Here is an 18,455-nt window from a genome sequence, read left to right on the forward strand (position 1 = left end):
CCCTGTGGGTTTCTCAGACTATACATCTTTAAGGGCACCCAAAGGCTCATCTTTTGTCTGAGCAGCAGCTGGTGGTTTTTGAACTGCTGGTTACTAACACCACAAGTATCTATTATGCCACCAGGGCTCCTACATGTTTACACAAACAAAAACCCTCACCGCCATCCTGTCAATTCTGACTCGTGCTAACCCTACAGGGCAAGGTAGAACTGCCCCCATGAGTTTCTGAGACTGTAACTTTTTACGGGAGTAGAAAGCCTCATCTTTCTCCCAGGTGTTCCTGGTGCTTTTCCACTGCTGACCTTTCCGTTCCCAACCCGGTGTATAGCCATTGTGCTACCATGAAAAACGTTCAGCACTCAGAGCCTCCTCCCTGCCCACCCCCATCCCCACCCCCAGGGATCCATTAATATAGGAGTCACATTTGGGGAAATGGAGGAGGTTAGGGTGGAAGCTGACACAAGTGTGCAAGGGAAGTGTGCAAGGCGGGGGTGTCACACACACCTGCCCTGGGACAATGCTGCATAGGAAGATACTAGCTGGTGTCACTCAGGTGACCTACCACAGGGCTTCCTGAGGAAGGTGTCAATGGGTGTGTGTGTGCCCTATGAGCTTGAAAAAGAAAAGGCCAGGCATTTCGAGCACATGGGCCTAAGGCTGGCCAGTGTAGCAGCAGCTTAGCAAACCTGCCTGGCTGTTCTTGATACTTATGCTTGGTATGGGCCTCAAGGGTGGCCTAAACTTTCTCTCACAGTCTCCACCTCAGATGGCTGGATATCTGGGTTAAACAGCACCATGGTGTCTTGGCACCCCAGCTCCAACTTATCCATCTGCATATAGTTCACTTTGGACACCCACTCTGTCAGAACCCTGTCAAAGGTGGAGCTAACCCAGCCCTTTGAGCACTGCTCCAGTGGGCATGTAAACCCACGGAAGAAAATGCAAGGTGCCATCCTGCATGCCAATGGAGCAGTGGGAGAAGGAAGTGATCAGCAGCCCATTGCACCCTGCCCAGAGCAGAATGACCTGGCACTGCACAGTGAGGCCCCAGAGGTGAGGAATGCACTCGGCCCATTCAAGGAGGGCGAAAAACTGCTCATCAGCCACATGCCATGTGTTGGTGACAGGGTCATTGATTGGGTTCGCCTTATTCATTTCCCCACAGGAGTTCATCTGTGGCTCAACCACTGCTAGAATCCCCTCTCTCCACAAGCATGTCTTCATGGACACAGTAATGGAAGATTTGGCCTCACCCTCTGCCCACTCCCAGCTCCTCTGGCTTTCATTCCACACAGCGTCCCTCCTTCAAGGCCATGACAAGGTACTTTTCTGATTGTGACAGTACTGGCAACGGTTGTGCTGGAGATTGTAAACACGGCAGTCTTTGTTATCTCAACACGTGTACATGAGAAGTTTTCTTTGGGTTCTCTGAACTCGTCTTTTGTGTCCCACACAGCTACACAGTCTGTAGTGCTTTCTTGTTGATCTATCCCCTCAGATGCGCTTAGGCTGAGCCCCAGGCCTGGTGGACAGGTACTTTGTGTTTCCAATCCCCAGAAGCCTTGGTAAAGGCTTGATGTTCTCTGAATTGCTAACACTGTTCACCGCATTTAGCTCATTGTCCAGGCCCAATCTAACAAAGACAAGAGAGATCTGATGGGAATCCTGGAACCCTGAGCAATAGAGGAAAGGATAAGGGAGTGGATCGAATAATGGATAGGCGAAGAAGCTGAAATAAAGCAACCATAGAAAGAGACAGACAAGTGAATTATTGGAGAACCTGATGTGATTCCAACATTTTGCGCTGTTATAAGCAGTCTGCTTTTGAATCAGCCGTCTGGCACATCGGTGACTTGGGACCATAACATGAACAGCAAAATCCAGACCAGCCACACTTGTACATTCTGCAGTCCCACCAACTGGGCAAGAGCCACTACCCATTCCTGTATCGCAATGTCATCAATAGACACAGCAACGACAACCCAACCCACCCTCAACAGTGTTCCAGGAAAAGAGAACTGTGAGACCCTCACTTTCCCTAGCAGACCCAACAGGAGGCAAGCGGTGACTGCCGAAGGACACACGACATACCATCATCAAACATAGACAAAGACAGCTCCACCACAATGCCTCCCAAACAACAAAGAAACAAGACATAGTGGCCCAAACAAGTGACCAAAGAAAAGAGTCAGAAACCCTTTCTAAGGAAGAAATGCTAATGGAACTGCCTGATAAGACAGTCAGAAATTGGTATTCACACACCTTCAAGAGATTCATAGAAAGATCAATGAAACCCTGGAAATCCCAGGAAAAACATGCTGTGTATTTGGCGAAACACTGTAAGAACAAAATTACCAAAAAAATGAAAACCAGAAACCATGCAAATATAGCAAATAGAAACACAGAAATTAATATGATTTCAGAAAAAGTTCACAATTGAAATGACAAATAATTACAATTGATTCAATAGAGTGCCAAATTAGTGAACACGAGCAATAAACATTTCTCACTACTAACCTGCTAGAGAAACAATCAGAAAAAAGTACAGGAGGTCTAAAAATTATGTGGGATACCATCAAGAGGAATACAAATTTGTAATCAGAATTCTGAAAGGGAAGAGATTTCTTAAAAGAGAAAACGGAAAATCGTTGAAATGTTAAGGGAACAAAATGTCTCCAATATCAGGAAAAATGAAAATATGTACATTTAAAAAGCTGAATTAACACCAAACTGAAAGACAAACCTGCCCCCCAAAAGAAAATCAACAAGTCATGCCATTACTAAACTTTCCACAAGACTAAGAAGAATCCTTAGAGCAGATCAGGGAAAATAAAAATTACCTTCAAAGGAAAACATTTAACACCGAGCACCAATTTCTCAGCAGAAAGCACATGGGCATAAAGGCCAGCAGGTGTTCTATATAAAATTCTGTAAGAAGAAAAATTTCCAGCTGAGAATTCTATACAGGAAAATATTGTTCCTCAAACAGAACGGTGAAATTATAATTTTTCCAGATAAACAGAAAATAAAGGATTTTGTCAAAATTAGACATACCTTGCAAGAAATACTAAAGGGGACTCCTCAGAATCAACAATGGCAGACAACAACCTAAGCCTAACCTAGGGCCAGAATTCAACCCTAGAAATTCAAAATAGGAAAAGTGACATACCTATTTGTAAGGAAGATATTTACAAAGTGAAAAGAAAGTGGCATAGTTAAAGACATTCCAAAGGAAGAGAAAGTTAAGTCGATTTAAGTTGGGTGAAGGGAAGGCAATAGCCAAAAACAGGGAGGCTGTCAAAAAATAAAAAGGATGCAGGGAAGTCCCTGGGAGGAGATCTAGAGCTACAAGCAATGGAGCCTAGTACACACACAATGCTGCAACCATGAGGAACTACGAATACATGATGAATAGGTGTGAGAGTGAGAGCATACTCTCACAAATATAGATGTTTGGCAGGATATTTTGCCATTGCTGCAAATATATCCATGAAAGTGGTGAGTCATACAGGAGGAAAGCTACATAACCTAACTCCTTAAGAGAATCAAGTCACAGGCCTGGGAGGCAAGGACCACAGTCTCAAGGAACCCCAAAGTTGGTTGCTCTTTCCTACCTCTTTCACCAAGACAATGGTCTACATCTTACTTTGGTGAGAAGTAACTTTTATGACCGGGATCCTTAATGCTTGTGAGCAATCCTCTGAGGTGTAACTATTAGTCTCCTTGTCTGAAGGAAATAAGAGTGATGAAAGTTAAAGACAAAGAAACAATTAATCCAATGGATTAAGGAACCACACAAACATCAGCGTCCACAACCCTGTGAACAGAAGAAAGAGCTGGCCCGGCTACCGACCTCAACCAATTGTGATGAAAAGGATCACATTAGAAGGTCCTCGACAGAGTGGGAGAAAATGTGGGACAAAACTCAAAAATCATAAGGACCAGGCTTGCAGGTCCAACACAGAAGAGGAAATCCTGATGCTTTGTCCCTTCGTCATTCTTCAAGTCTGGAATTGAAGTTACATGCAAGGCACAATTTTCAGGTGAATGAAAAGACTACTAACACTAGTAATATACTCACACCTTAGAATAATCAACTGTTTGCGACTAAAAAGGCAGGTTTTAAAGTAAGCGAGCGATGTTGTGGGATCATGGGATTTCAATCAATTAGATCAAACAAAATGCGTGTGAATTGTCTATTGTAAATCTGCTATGAAAGTCTTCACCTTACCACAATAAAAAGCTATAGTCAAAAGAATGTGTAACACTCAGTAACTAAAACCCATAATGCCTCATCTAATCAGCAACTACCGGACATGCAGCCAAAATCAAAAACTACTGTCATCAAGTTGATGCCTACTCAGAGCAACCCTATGGGTCAGAGTAGAACAGTCCGCTTGAGTTTCCAAGATTGTAACTCTTTTAGAGAGTAGAAAGCGTGAAGGGAAAAAATCAATCGATTGGAGAAGATCATGGTACAGATGAGGGAATGGTTTGATGCAGACATGAAAACAGATATCTTCACTGCACCTGGTCGAGAAACTAGAGGAAACATTGAACGTGTTGAATAGAGATGGGGAAGGTAACAAAAAGACAATGTTACAATGTGTAGTCATAAAAACCACAAGGTCTGAAATGAACACTAAACTTGCTGGGGCTCATGTGAGGGCAGACATTGCAGCAAACAAGACTCATGAGCCTGAAGACATAAGAAGAGACCTGGTGCAAGATTACATACAAAAAGGAAAAGACTTAGGGGTAAAGGCCATCAGCCTTTGTAGGACAAACATATAGCTAATCACTTTAAACGGAAGTCATCTAATGAAATGATAAGAGTACCAGAATGGTCACGAAGAAAGGCCTAGGCCCAAAATACCTGAGTTCTCTGAGGAAAGTGGGGCTGTCTCATACCTACGCACTCCACAAACACCCAATTTTGCAAAACAAATAAATAAAAGTTAAACTCCCAACACCAAACTCACTGCCACTGATCAAATACTAACTCATAGTGATCCCCTTTGGGTTTATGAGACTATAACTCTTTATGGGAGTAGAAAACCCAGTCTTCCAACCATGAAACTGCTGGTGGATTCAAACTACCGACTATTCGAAACTCAGCATGGCCATGACTATATTCCAGACGTCACTGCTACCATAGGCACCTAAGCGATACCAAGGTAAAGGCAAAGGCAGTCAGTGGGACGTTGGGCACAGTGCTGTAGGAGACATTGCGATGTCCAGACCAATCTACGAGGAGCCAGTGGAGAGTGCAGACCCGGGGACGTAGAGGAGCCTCGCACAGGGGAAAGAGTGGACTGACGATGGCCAGTTTGAATATGATTCCCAACAGATGAAGGTACCTAAGGGAATTGAGTCTTCTTTATGCAGGCGAGGACAAGAAGCAAACCGTTCATAAAATCCGTGTTCCTTGCAGTTCTAGCAGCAGCCTCAGAAATTGTTTCTCCATCTTACAATATGAATGCAACCATCACTAAGGTTTGGCCATGGTGTTAACTACTAACTTCACATTACTAGTTAAAGCAATCTGACATTTGGTCCTTCTTGTGGCCTTGTGTATTTTTAACAACTTTTCCACTGTCTTTAAATGGATTGACTCTTCTTAGTTTGTCTCCTCTTAGAGAAATCAAATTTGAACATAATTAGACAGCTATTAAGATGTATTTAGGTAGGGACAAAAGAGAAGAAAAACTAACGTGGATTGACCATTATGGGACCTCGGAAAAGGAAACAAGGCGTTGCAAGTGAGATTTAATTTTTTTATAGTAATAGCTTTTTCTTCTCTTTCAAATGAGCAGTAACAAAACTACTATAATATACTCTTTGTGGAATGATTCCCTTTCAATGAGAATACCTCTGAGACTTTCTCTCTTATGAAAGGCAGCAGAATGTCTACTAACTAGAAAATACTTTCTGTCAGCTACAAGCCACGGAGAACATCCTTAAACATGCTGATTTTAGCTTTCCAACACTGCTTGAGAGAAAAGATACAAAATAAACATGAAGATTTTCAGATTCTTAGTCAAATGTCATTTATTTGGTACGGTGTACGTCCATCATTTAGCAATATTCTGACTGTGTACAGGCAGGAGAGCAACATTTATTTTTCTACTTCTGGGACAATTTTCATGTTTCATATAGAAAATAAGTCTGTCCTACTGGATTCAATATATGCCTTCAGTTAATGATCACAATTTCCCAGACTACAAGAGTCAGCTGAATTGTGATTGCCCAGAGGTCGACAGTTTTGAAAATCAGACAATAATTGAAAGCTGACCAAATGTGATCCAAGTAGCCGTGATGAGTCGAATGGAGAAATTAAAACCAGTAATTGAAAGTGACACGCTAAAACTCTTTTCTTGGTCGGGGCTTTGAAAGTACGAGTATTCTTCGCGAGAGGGGCTGTGTGTGGCCTTTCGCATGACTAAATAGAGGATGAACACTGAATGCAATGAGCAGCCGCATCTCTGGGTAATTTGGTTATGTTTTTATTCATATTCTTCCTATGGCTTTGCACAATCCAAATATGTACAATGATATTGTATTGCATGGAAAATTATTTTAAAACGGTACATTTTCAGATGTTTCTCACAGAGACTTTGAAAATCAGAGAGTATAGAGAAAGCAATGCACGGCGAGCTCCACGTGAAGTCTGTGCGGCTCCCGAAGGGAAGTGCGCTGAACTTCCTACCTCTGCACTGACTCATTTTTTCAGGAGGACAGGAGACTAACCGCAGATAATCAAGAGAAGATGACTTCTGCGCCCTGAGATTCACTGCTGGATGGCATAGAAGGGAAGGTGACTCAAAGTCACAAGACAGGCATTTTGCAAGAAAGCATGTTGTTGCAGAGGTACGAAAACGAAACACCTCAGAGAACGTAGAGGAGGAAGACAATCCACCAAGCGATGGCATTATTACAAGCATACTGAAAGTTTGGATACTATCATGGGGTGGTTTGCATAATAATTCAGATGGCAAATATATGACTGCACAGAAAATGCTTCAAACACAGACTTGTGGCTCCTGAGTAGATGTAGGGTAAAAACAAAAACAGCTGAAGATCACTTCTGGAACTCCATGTAAAGAGCCGAAGAGGAGACCAAGAAAACAGTGATGGCTGGATGTGTTCCTCAGGCCCAGCCTGGACTGGACGACCTCAAGAGACTGAGTATCATAGGGGTTCAACAGATCCATCTTGTGGTGGTAGACCTTCTGCAGGAAACCATTCAGGCTCACTCTGTGAGATTGCAGGGTCTGAGGGAGGACAATGGACAATAGTGTGAGGCACACGGTTGGATTTTGTAAAGATTACAAAGAATCCAATGATTGAAATAATTTCGATCAATAATTGGGTGTCTCAACGCTTATCCCTACTGCAAAATTAAACATGCCGCAGGAAATTTGGCCAGTCTCCCTTTGAAAGGGGCAGGCCCTTTGAAAGAACCAGAACTTGTCGCAAGGGGCACTGAGTGGGGTCAGAATCAGAGTGACTTGGGGAAGTGTCAAAACAGTAGTTCCTCATTTGGGTGATGCAGGGAGTAAGGATGACGTAGAGGGGTAGCTGATGAAAAGGACATCCAAGTCTTAGAATTTTACACATTATCCCTGAGTGGGTCTGGTATTAAAATGTATCAATTTCTAAAGAAAAGTTTACAGGCATTATGTTAGAGACTTCCCTTCCTATGTTCATTTGGAACTTTTCAGTAACCCTTCAGATAAATAGAGTTAAATACATTGGGTTACTTAGTTAGGAACAATATTGAGTGGGGTTCCAAAGCCCATGATAATCAACCAACCATACGGTTTCATAATTAAATAAATACTGGGGCAGGCACTGTACTAGGAACTAACCTCCAAGAAAAATTAGTCCAAAATCATGTTGGGAATTAGGCACAGGGTCTTATGAAAATGACAATGGCTATGGATTACTACAAATACCCTTTTCAACAACATAAATGGTGACTCTGCATATGAAATTAATGACTTAGAATGCTCAGAAATCAAATTGAGTGCATTAAAGGAAAGAGAAATTAGAAGTGATCAAGGTTATTTAACAGAACAAGAGCAGGTATTACAGAACAGACTCCCTATCAATTGTGTATATTCAAGTTTAAACTGAAGCTGAAGAAAATTAGAACGGAATCACAAGTTCCAAATTACCATCCTGACTATATCCCACCTGAATTTAGTGACCATCTCAAGAAAGAGTTGATGCATTCAACATCAAAGACTGGATGAGCTGCGGCGTGACATCAAACACAGCACACGTGGAAAAAGCAAGTGGTCATCATAAAGATAGGAAAGAAAGAAGAGACTCTGAAACTTGCTCTTGAGCACTGAGTCACTCAACCAAAGGAAGAATCGATACGGTAAAAGCACCAAAAAGAAAATTTCCAAACGTGGCTTAAGAGGACAAAGTGAAGTACTCAACGGAGTTAGAAAACTACCAGGGAGGAGCACGTGCAGCATGTCTCGACACCAGGAAGGAAGGCTTATAGAGAGAAAGCATTCGAGTCTGGGCTATCCACTTCTGGGTGAGCAATTCAAATCCACCAGCTACTCTGGAGAGAGATGAGGTTTTCTACTCCTAAAAATATTTTCAGCCTTAGAAAGCCTCGGAGGCAGCTCTACTGTGATCTGTAAGGTTGCTATGAGTAGGATTCATCTCCATGGCAGTGACTTTTGTTTGGAGTTTGGTTGTGTGGCTAAATATTGAACGGTTCAGGAACCATCAAAAGAAGAAAGAATATGCAGTCACTGTACCAAAACGAACTGGACAATATTCAACTATTCTGGGATATATATATATATATATATATATATATATATATATATATATGATCATGAGCAAATGGGGTTGCAGGGAGAAGGCTAGGCCTCACTGAGGGCACGGGCCAAAAACAAGACTCCAGGATGTGATGTAATGCCAACCGAGATGTTTCAACAAAGAATATGAGAATGGAAGCACTCATTTGTCTATGCTGACAAATTTGGAAGACAACTAACCAATCAAAAGAGATACGTATTTATGCCCATTCGAATGCAAGGTGATTCAGTATCATGCAGAAATTATTATACAATATCATTAATATTATGCAACCTCAACTTGTGAAGATAATTCCAAACATTTGCAGAAGAACAGACACAGGGAACTGCCATAACTTCAAACTAGAAAACTCTTCTGCTGAAAATACTTTTAAATGATGCATAAAGATATCAGAAATGTCCTCCATAATTGAGCATGGGCAAACACAAGAAAAATTTTACAGTTAGTCAAGAACAGGAAATGTGAGAACAAGGCACTGTATGAAAAAAAAAGAAGAAGAAGCTGACTTGAGAAATACTTTTTCTAAAGGCTAACAGTAAGGTCAACAAAATTTTAAATAACACATTGAACTTGGCTGAAGAGAGAATAAGTGAATTGAAAATAGATCTGAGGAATGTTGCTCAAATGTAACCTGGAGTTATCCAAAGGGGAGAGCAAGAGACTTTCCGGAGGGAATAAAGGAGCCTATACACACATAACCTAGAATAGTTGTTCTCAACCATCCTAATGCCGTGACCCTTCAATACGGTTCCTCGTGTTGTGGTGAACCCCGAACCATCAAATTATTTTTGTTGCTTCTTCAGAACTATCATTTTGCTACTGTTAGGAATCAGACAACCCCTGTGAAAGGGTCGTTTGTCCCCCAATGGGGTCGCGACTCACAGGTGGAGAACCGCTGACCTAGAGGGAGCCAGTACAGAGAAAAGTGCAGAGAAGGCATTGTTTAAAAAAAAAAAAACAGTATAGACTTTCGCCAATGGGACTTTGGCTATCATGGCTGAGATCAGCTGTCTCTTGAATGAAAGCAGAGAATACCAGAAAGTTGTTTGCCTGTGGCTCATTGGTTATGCAAAGGCATTTGACTGTGAGGATCCTACCAAATTTTGTTAGCCTGGGTTGACTAGAGAAACAAATCCGGAGACACTATTTGTGTAAAAGAAAGACCTTTATATCAAAGAGTAATTGTACATTAGGAAAACATCCCAGCCCAGTACAGATCAAGTCCATAAGTCTGATATTAGCCCATATGTCCAATATCAGTCTATAAATTCCTCTTCAGACTCATGCAATACATGCAATGACACCAAATGCAGGAAGCTCACAGGCCAGTGGGTGGGAATTCTTGTGGACCCAGTGGTGGTGGCAGAATCTCAGCACTGGTGTGGGTTTCCACCTGGCTCCTCCATCTCCAGGGCTCTGGCTCCATTAGAGTAGCTCCATGTGGCTTGTCAGCAGGAATGTCTGGCAAGGAGAGTGTGTGTCCTACTACCCGGGAGGAAGACAGGACTTCCAAGAATTCTCAGGAGCAGGTCCTTCCCACACAAAGGCCTCAATAGCTATGACCTGATTAACAGGGTAGACTCCACCCCTTCACTCAAGGTGACAGGGATTATGCAACTGCCACAGACAAACTCTTGTCAACTTGACACTTTTACACAACTCTTTAACCACATATAATTTTTAAATAAAACCATATCTGTATCTAGCAGGATAATACTAAAATTCCACACAACTCAACCCATTTACACATAATATTCTGTACGTGAGCAAAACAACCACATTCTATACCTACGGTTGCAGTTAAGTGAACACCTACACCCTAATCCTATGACAACATTCCCCCACCTATGAAAGTTTATAAGCCAGCAACTTCATGCTTTGATGCTCCCCATTTTGGGTATCTGACTTCCATACTGCCCACTTACATCAACCCGGTGCCCTGAGGAGACAATCCTAGTTTTGATGTGAAGAATATTCAATCCAGTTGGAACATAGTGAAGTCAGCATCCATAAGCAAAGTCAAATCAGGACAGGCCGTCCATAAGACAGCAATGTACACCAGTTCTCAGGCTCAAAAATCTTCTCTTCATCTGGTAGGATTCTGGTAAACTCAATGTGAGCTGCCTCACTTAGCCTCACAAGGGTGCCATTTGGCTTCCTTGCCTTCAGGACAGTGGTGCTCAACCTTCCTAATGCTGCGACCTTTTAACACATTTGCTCATGTTGTGGTCACCCCCCAACCATAAAATTATTTTCATTGCTACTTCAGAACTGTCATTTTGCTACTGTTATGAATTGGTGACCCCTATGAAAGGGTCGTTCAACCGCCAAAGTGGTCGCGACCCACAGATGGAGAACCACTGCTTTAGACCATGGGCCCCTGTATGAGAATTGTGCCTGATCTGACCCCACCACACTGAGGTGAAACAATAAGGGGGTGCAACAGAACAGCAAGGGGAAGAGAGTAATGAAGTTCCCCAGGGAATACCAAAAATAGGCTGTGGGGCCAGGGTGTGGGACCCCATCAGAGTCAGCCAGAAAACACTCCTAAAGGTCAACAAACAGACCTTGAACTATTTACAAGCTTTTCTTTTATTTGCTGTTGGTTTATTGTTGTTGTTCTTTTCTTTTGTTGCTTTGTTATGCTTTGTCTTGTTTTTTGGTGCATATCATTTTCTCTACAGGTCTATCTCAATAAGATAGGTGGGACAAATAATCTGGAGGAGAAAACAACGGGACCAATGATTCTGGGGGGACATGGGAAAAGGGGAGGCAGGGGAAAGGAAGTGGGTGTTAACAAACCCAGGGACAAGGGAACAACAAATGATCCAAAATAGATGGTAGGGCTTGATCAAGGGCAGTGTAACCAAGAGGAATTACTAAAACATAAATGAAGGCTGCACATGATAGTGGGACAAGAGGAAAGTAATAGGAAATAGAGAAAGGAAAACTAGGAGATAAATGGCATTTTCAGAGTTCTAAATATAGGCATGTACATATATAAATATATATTTTATATGATATTCACCTTCCTGACACAATTGCTGAAGACAAAGTGAGTGCATAAGCTAATGTGGTGAAGAAAGCTGATGGTGCCCAGCTATCAGAAGTCTAGGGTCTTAAAGGTTTGAAGATAAACAAGAGGCCATCTAGCTGAGAAGCAACACCACATGGAAAAAGCACACCAGCCTGTGTGCTCATGACGTATTGATAGGATCAGCTATCAGACATCAAAGAACAAAAACCATAGCATTGTGAATGAAGGAGAGTGAGGAGTGGAGACCCAAAGCCCATCTGTATGCAACTGGACATCTCTTTACAAAAGGATCTCTGGTAGAAGATGAGCCAGTCAGGGTTCAGTATAGCACTGATGAAACATAAAACTTTCCTCTAATTCTTTAGTGCTTCCACCCCTCACCCCCACTATCATGATCCTGATTCTACCTTACAAATTCAACTAGATCAGAGGACGGACGTAAACTGGTTCAGATCAGAGCTGGAAACACAGGGAATCCAGGACAGATAAACCCTCAGGACCAATAATGAGATATCAGGAGTGGAAGGGGAAGTGGGGGGTGGGGAAGGGGGAACTGATCACAATGATCTACGTATAACCCCCTCCTTGGGGGGCATACAACAGAAAAGTGGGTGAAGGGAGATATCAGACAGTGTAAGACATGAAAAAATAATGATGATTTATAAATTTTCAAGGTTTTTGAGGCAGGGAAGTTAGGGAGGGATAGGCAAAAAAGTGAGGAGCAAAAAAAATTTTTTTAAGTGAGGAACTGGTATCAAGGGCTCAAGTAGAAAGAAAATGTTTTGAGAAAGATGTTGGCAACTAATGTACAAATGTGCTTGACAATAGATAGATGGTTGGAGTGTGATAAGAGTTGTACGAGCCCCCCAATTAAATGAATTTTTTAAAAAAGAGTTCAGTCCTAGAGCAGAGAGTTCCTTTCATGGCTCCAATTTTTTTTCCACCTTCTGACACATACCACTAGTTTTCTTTCTTCTATCTGTCAATAGCCCCCTTAGCAAGTCTCTTTGCCTTCGAAAGTCCTGGACACTCAAGACAACGGGTATGGCTTAGGTTTTCAGAGCTTTCTTTGCACGTGTATCCTAACCAATTTAAAAATTGAAACAAATGACTTAAACCAAGTGGGCTTAAAAGCTCTCTATTTTCCATACTCACCAATAATCATTTTTATCAATCATTATATAATAACAATATTCGGAAGAAAACAGTATAAATTCAATTCTTGAAACAGTCACTTTCTATCCTTAACTATTTTATCTTAATCCTTATCAAAACTATTCCATTTACACAAAATGTGACCTTGGGCCTGTGGTTGAATCAAGCAAGGGCCAGCTTTCTGTCAGTCACTTTTCTAAGCAGCATGGTCTCTGAGAAATTCAAGGGGCGATTTTGTCCCCTGAGCTCAAAATATATATTAATCACATTCATTTTCACCATTTCAAACAGTAATAGCCAATGACAAAAAATTGAAAATGAGGATTCCAAAACACTGAACCATGCTAATGAATACCTGGCACATAGCCCCAGGGGCATTCATTTGAACAGAGCGAGGAGGCACTGCACCGTGTTCCAAATCAGGACAGGTGTGCATCAGGGCTGGATCCATTTCCCTGCCGTCTCCCGTCTGCGTCCCCATAGCGGAGGATGTGCTTCTGATGCACAGCAACCATACCCAACAGAGCAGAACTGCTGTGTGAGTTTCCCTGGCTGCGGATCTCGGTGGGTTTGGTTTTTATTGGGGGCTCTTACACCCATACATCTATTGTGTCAAGCATGTTTACACAGAGTTTGCCATCATCATTTTATAAACATATCCTTTCTGATAAAGCCCTTGACATTACCTCTTCTTCTTGATGGAGGCAAAATACTCTCCCTTGGAGATGCTGGTATATTTAAACCACCATGTTTTATATTAGTAGCCCAACACTAAACCCCCTCCACAGGATTCAGTGGGGCCCTTTTAATCTGTATGCTGAGAAGGTTATTCTGTAAGTTGGACTGTCTGAAGTAAAACCTGGTATCAAGTATGGTGGAAAACTCAACAAACTGTGATGTGCAGATGGCACAGTATTGCCTTTTGAGAGTGGCAAAGACTTGAAGCACTTACAATAAAGATCCGATTATAGCCTGCAGTATGGATTACACCTCAATATCATAAAGAAACATTACCTTAACCGGACCAATAAGCAACATCATGATAAAAGAGGAAGACATTGAAGTGCCAAGAATTTCATTTCTAATTGACTTGCAGTCAAAGGCCACGGATGTGCAGCAGTCAGGAAACCAAGCAATGTGCAGCACTGGGCACGCCGGCTGCAAAAGACCTCTAAAGTACTAAAAACAGATGTGTCTCTGAGGACGAAGATGTGCCTGCCTCAGTCATGGTCTTTCTAGTTACCTTCTATGAATGAGAAAAGCAGACGGTGAATAAGGAAGGCAAACTTATTGATGCAGTTGAATTGTGGTGTTAGTGCACAATACTAAATATACCATGGACTGCCAGATTGAACAAATCTGTCTTAGAATATGTACATCCAGATATTTCTGAGCCATAAGGATGACAAGACCTTGTATCATGTTCTTTGGAGATGCCATCAAGAGGAAGCAGTCCTAGAAGAATGACTGCGTTCTTGGGAAAGCTGGGGGGTCAGCCAAGAAGATAAGGACCCTCGATTGGGTGGGTTGACATGGTGGCAGCAGCAATGGGCTCAGACGATTGTGGGGTGCCCCGGGATTGAACAGTTTCTCTTTCTGTTATGCCTACAGTGGCTGGGAATCAGAACAGACTTACAGGCATCTAACAAGAGCAATGCTGTGGATTATTGTTAAAGTGACTGGTCTGACACGTTGCAGGTGAGAGGCTGGGGTGCCAAAAGGGAAGGTTTCCATTCTAGCTAAAACGTGTTCCCTGATGTAACTCAGTGAAGATGAGGAGCAACCCTCCCAAGAGTCTCCTCTTTCATGCCAATGGTGGGAAGACTGGCAGAAGCAACAGCTTGGAACTGTTGATGTTTCAGAGGCCTGCAGTTGGTAAATTCTGAGCACCTATATGGGCTTCCTGAGCTTGCCCCCAGGGCCTTCATCTGAGTCCTTTGAAAAGCAGCATGGAAATTAAAAGCCAGGACAGAGCTATTTGGCTAAGCACCACTTTAACCCCAAGAATCAGTGGAAAGGTACTCCCTTGGATAAAAGGCATGGGTTCAGTGGGAGCCTGAACTCCCCAGGGACTCCAGAGAGCACAGAGGTTTATGACCTTCAGGACTCAGGCCCATCTGCCACTGCAAGCTAAGGGAATGGACCCAGCTCAAGCGGAAGGATGCCGAATGGCATGGCACTTGTCTGAGGACTTGCAGTTCTCAGGGGGACGCCATGGCAGAGCTCACACTATTGGGGCTTAAACTTGTGAGCAGGACTTCAAACTTCCTTCTGCCCTCCCAAAGTACCTGATGGGTTCTGGTCCCACCAAAGGCTGGGGATGGAATGAGAGGCAGCCTATCAGGGTTCCACCCGCTCAGGTCCATTCTGCCGTCATGCCAGGCACTGTTCCCCATTTCCTGTCACAGAAGAGAAAACCGGCCCTTCAAATAACTGTATCTGTAATCAAGGGTGGGTTTCATCTCCCAGTTAACAAACTAGAAGATACTTCTTTAAGTGTGTTTGAAGCACTTTTTGTTTTGTTTATTGCAATCATTTTATTGGGGACTCTTAGAGCTCTTATCACAATCCATACGTACACCCATTGTGTCGGACACATTTTCACTTACGTTTCCATCATCATTCTCCAAACATTTCCTTTCCACTTGAGCCCATGGTAGCAGCTCATTTCCCCTCCCACAACTGGATTTTTATGATGTCACTCCACTGCATTTAAAGACTGTGAAAAATGGTTGCAATTGCTTCTCAAGTTCCCAATAGTAAAACTGAAAATAAATAAATAAAATCACTTGTTCTGGTCTAATCCTATTTTTTAAAATTATTTTATTGGGGGCTCATACAACTCTTATCACAATCCATACATACATCAATTTTATAAAACACGTTTGTACATTCATTGTCCTCATCATTTTCAGAATATTTACTCTACACTTAAGCCCTTGGAAATGGGGAGCTGATAATGAGTACAAGAATGAAGGACATGTTCTAAAATTGATTGTGGTGATGATTGTGCACTCTTAATGACTGAACTATTGAATTGTATGATTTGTTGATTATATGCCAATACAACTGTTTTGTTTTTAAAAGCATGTAGGCACTGATCCTCTGAGGATTTGGCTCTTAGTCAATGATCATGCTGGCCTCAGTCTTTCACCAGGTTGTTCCAAGCTAACAAAAGTCTGTGGAATTCCTTAACTGTAGCTTTTCCCTTGCCCTTGTCCAGAAGGGTGGTTTTGTTGTTTGGTTTTGTTTTTCTCCCACCCTCCACTGTAACAGGAACTGGTCCTGACAGGATACAAATTTTAGGAAGAAAGGGATGTGAGCCCAGGTTGACTCCCAGCATGATAGACACACCAAAGGTGGGTTCAGGCTCCCAGTCCTCCCTTTCCCTCCCAAGCAGGTTATCAGATACCAACATTGCCTTCTTTCCCCTGTCATTGTGGGTTTGAAATGTCTGTTTGTATCACTTTGGCATTTCAGGAGTCCAGACAAAATATATGTGTCTTTTCTGAATAAGGAGAGGCAGAATTCCCTTGGGCATATTGTCTATTCACAGTCTTTGTAGAATTATGTTTCTTTTCTTTTCTCCATTATCCTGCTTTGGCCCTGACCCCACCCACCCCCACCAGAAAACAGCTTAAACAAACAAACAAACAAACAAAAACCAAACTAACAGCTTAAACGTGGAGTACCTGGAAGGAGGATGGGAGTAGATGTGGAACATGAACTTTCTTTCATGCATTTTTTGCTTCTAAATGCTTTCTTTTCACATTAAAGAAATATAAAACAAAACTAAACTCACTACCATTGAGTCGGTTCAAACTAACAATGATCCTGAGAAGAACTGAACCCATGGGATTCCCAGACTGAAACTTTTTATGGTAGTAGAAAGCCTCATCTTTATTCATAGAGTGGTTAGTGGTTTCAAACTGCTGGCCTCGCAGTAAGCAACACAATGCATAACACTTATGCAACCAGAGCTCCTTAAAGACATATAAGGATTACATATTTACTTGAGTAAAATGTGTGTTCATAAAAAGATGCTTCTTTGTCCTGTGTTGCATTGTTCTTTGGTTAATTTAACTCCATCAAATACAGGAAGTTCCAAACATTCGTAGAAAATTCCATTATCTTTCAAGATTTCATTTTTCCATGAACTTTTTGAAGACCCCTCATATTTAGATGTGGTTTAGTGAATTATCTAATATGACCCTTGTAGTCTTTGTGTATCGCACATAATGATTGTGTGGCACTAGGCAAATTAGGGGTGTAGGCCCACCAATGGGATTTGGCATCTTGCTAACCATGCAAATAAGGTTAATGGCACTCTTGTGGGTGTGGAAGCATGCAAATGAGGAGTATGGAGCCTTAACCAGGGGATTGATAAATTTTGCCATCCTGCTAGGATTAAAATGAGGCATTCTATGTCTTTGGAGCTCACAACAAATCCCACCTCAAACTCACGAATCATTAGTTCTTACATCATGGCCCTGCTTGATACTCGGCATCAGGAAGGGAACACTGCAGATGAGGGTGCTATAGCAAAATGTGGCGAAGAATTTAGATGATGCCGGCTGTCAGATGAAATAGATTCTTGCGTTCATCAGTCAGCGAAGGATTGGAATCCATATAATCTGAAGTCGAAGGAGGGATTAGCATCAGAGTCTAAATAATGAGAATCCGGTGTGCAGAAGGTGGTGGATGTCAGTGGGAGCCCAAGATTCATTTGTGGAACTCCATAGGAAATACGCCTCTGGAGAACTCCCCTAGCTAAGATTCAGGGATGGGAGGAAGGGGGTCACTAAGCAGAGTGATTGGGAGAGAGAAGAGTAGAAGATCAAAGGCATAAATCTGACTTGAGCAGTCAAAAGTGTGTCCCTGGATACCCGCTACAATGCAGGTCAGAAATGATCTGGTTTGCAATGTTTTCTGTATTTTGGTTTGTGCCGCTTTGTTTGGTTTGTGTTTGTGCATATTAGGGTATATCTCAGAAGTGTTGTGTCACTGTAAGTCACGCTCTTGAAGCTGGGTTGGTTGCCTTTCCATTTTCAGTATAGAATACAATATGTATTATATCCCCTCCCAAAAAATATGCTCAAAATTAGAAAAAGAAAGAAAGAAAGAAAAGAAAATGAGGTAGACATGGAAATTTCACAACCACCAAATGGAGGCAGGAGCAGAACTTGTCCTTTATACATGGGATCCTGTATTGAAGACCTTCTCACTCCCTGACACAGAGAGTTGTGACACTGGTGAAAGCAAAGAGCGGCAGCAGAAGGAAGAGACTGCCAGGAGATGATTCCAGCTGCTGGAGGAAGAGAGCGGAGTGCCCGCTGGCAGGAGTCTTCTTGGAGGAGTAGGGTGTGTTGGAGCATTTATCAGCAGAGGTGGAAGAGTGCTGTAACATTTCACACAA

At 42.3% G+C, this 18,455-nt stretch overlaps 1 pseudogene; it reads right to left on the reverse strand.

Annotated features, from left to right (window-relative positions):
- Positions 1-18,455, reverse strand: part of LOC142433643 (retinoic acid receptor RXR-gamma-like) — a 36,312-nt pseudogene that overhangs the window by 4,212 nt on the left and 13,645 nt on the right.

Source organism: Tenrec ecaudatus, chromosome X, assembly GCF_050624435.1.
Source record: "Tenrec ecaudatus isolate mTenEca1 chromosome X, mTenEca1.hap1, whole genome shotgun sequence".
Taxonomy (NCBI): Eukaryota; Metazoa; Chordata; class Mammalia; order Afrosoricida; family Tenrecidae; genus Tenrec; species Tenrec ecaudatus.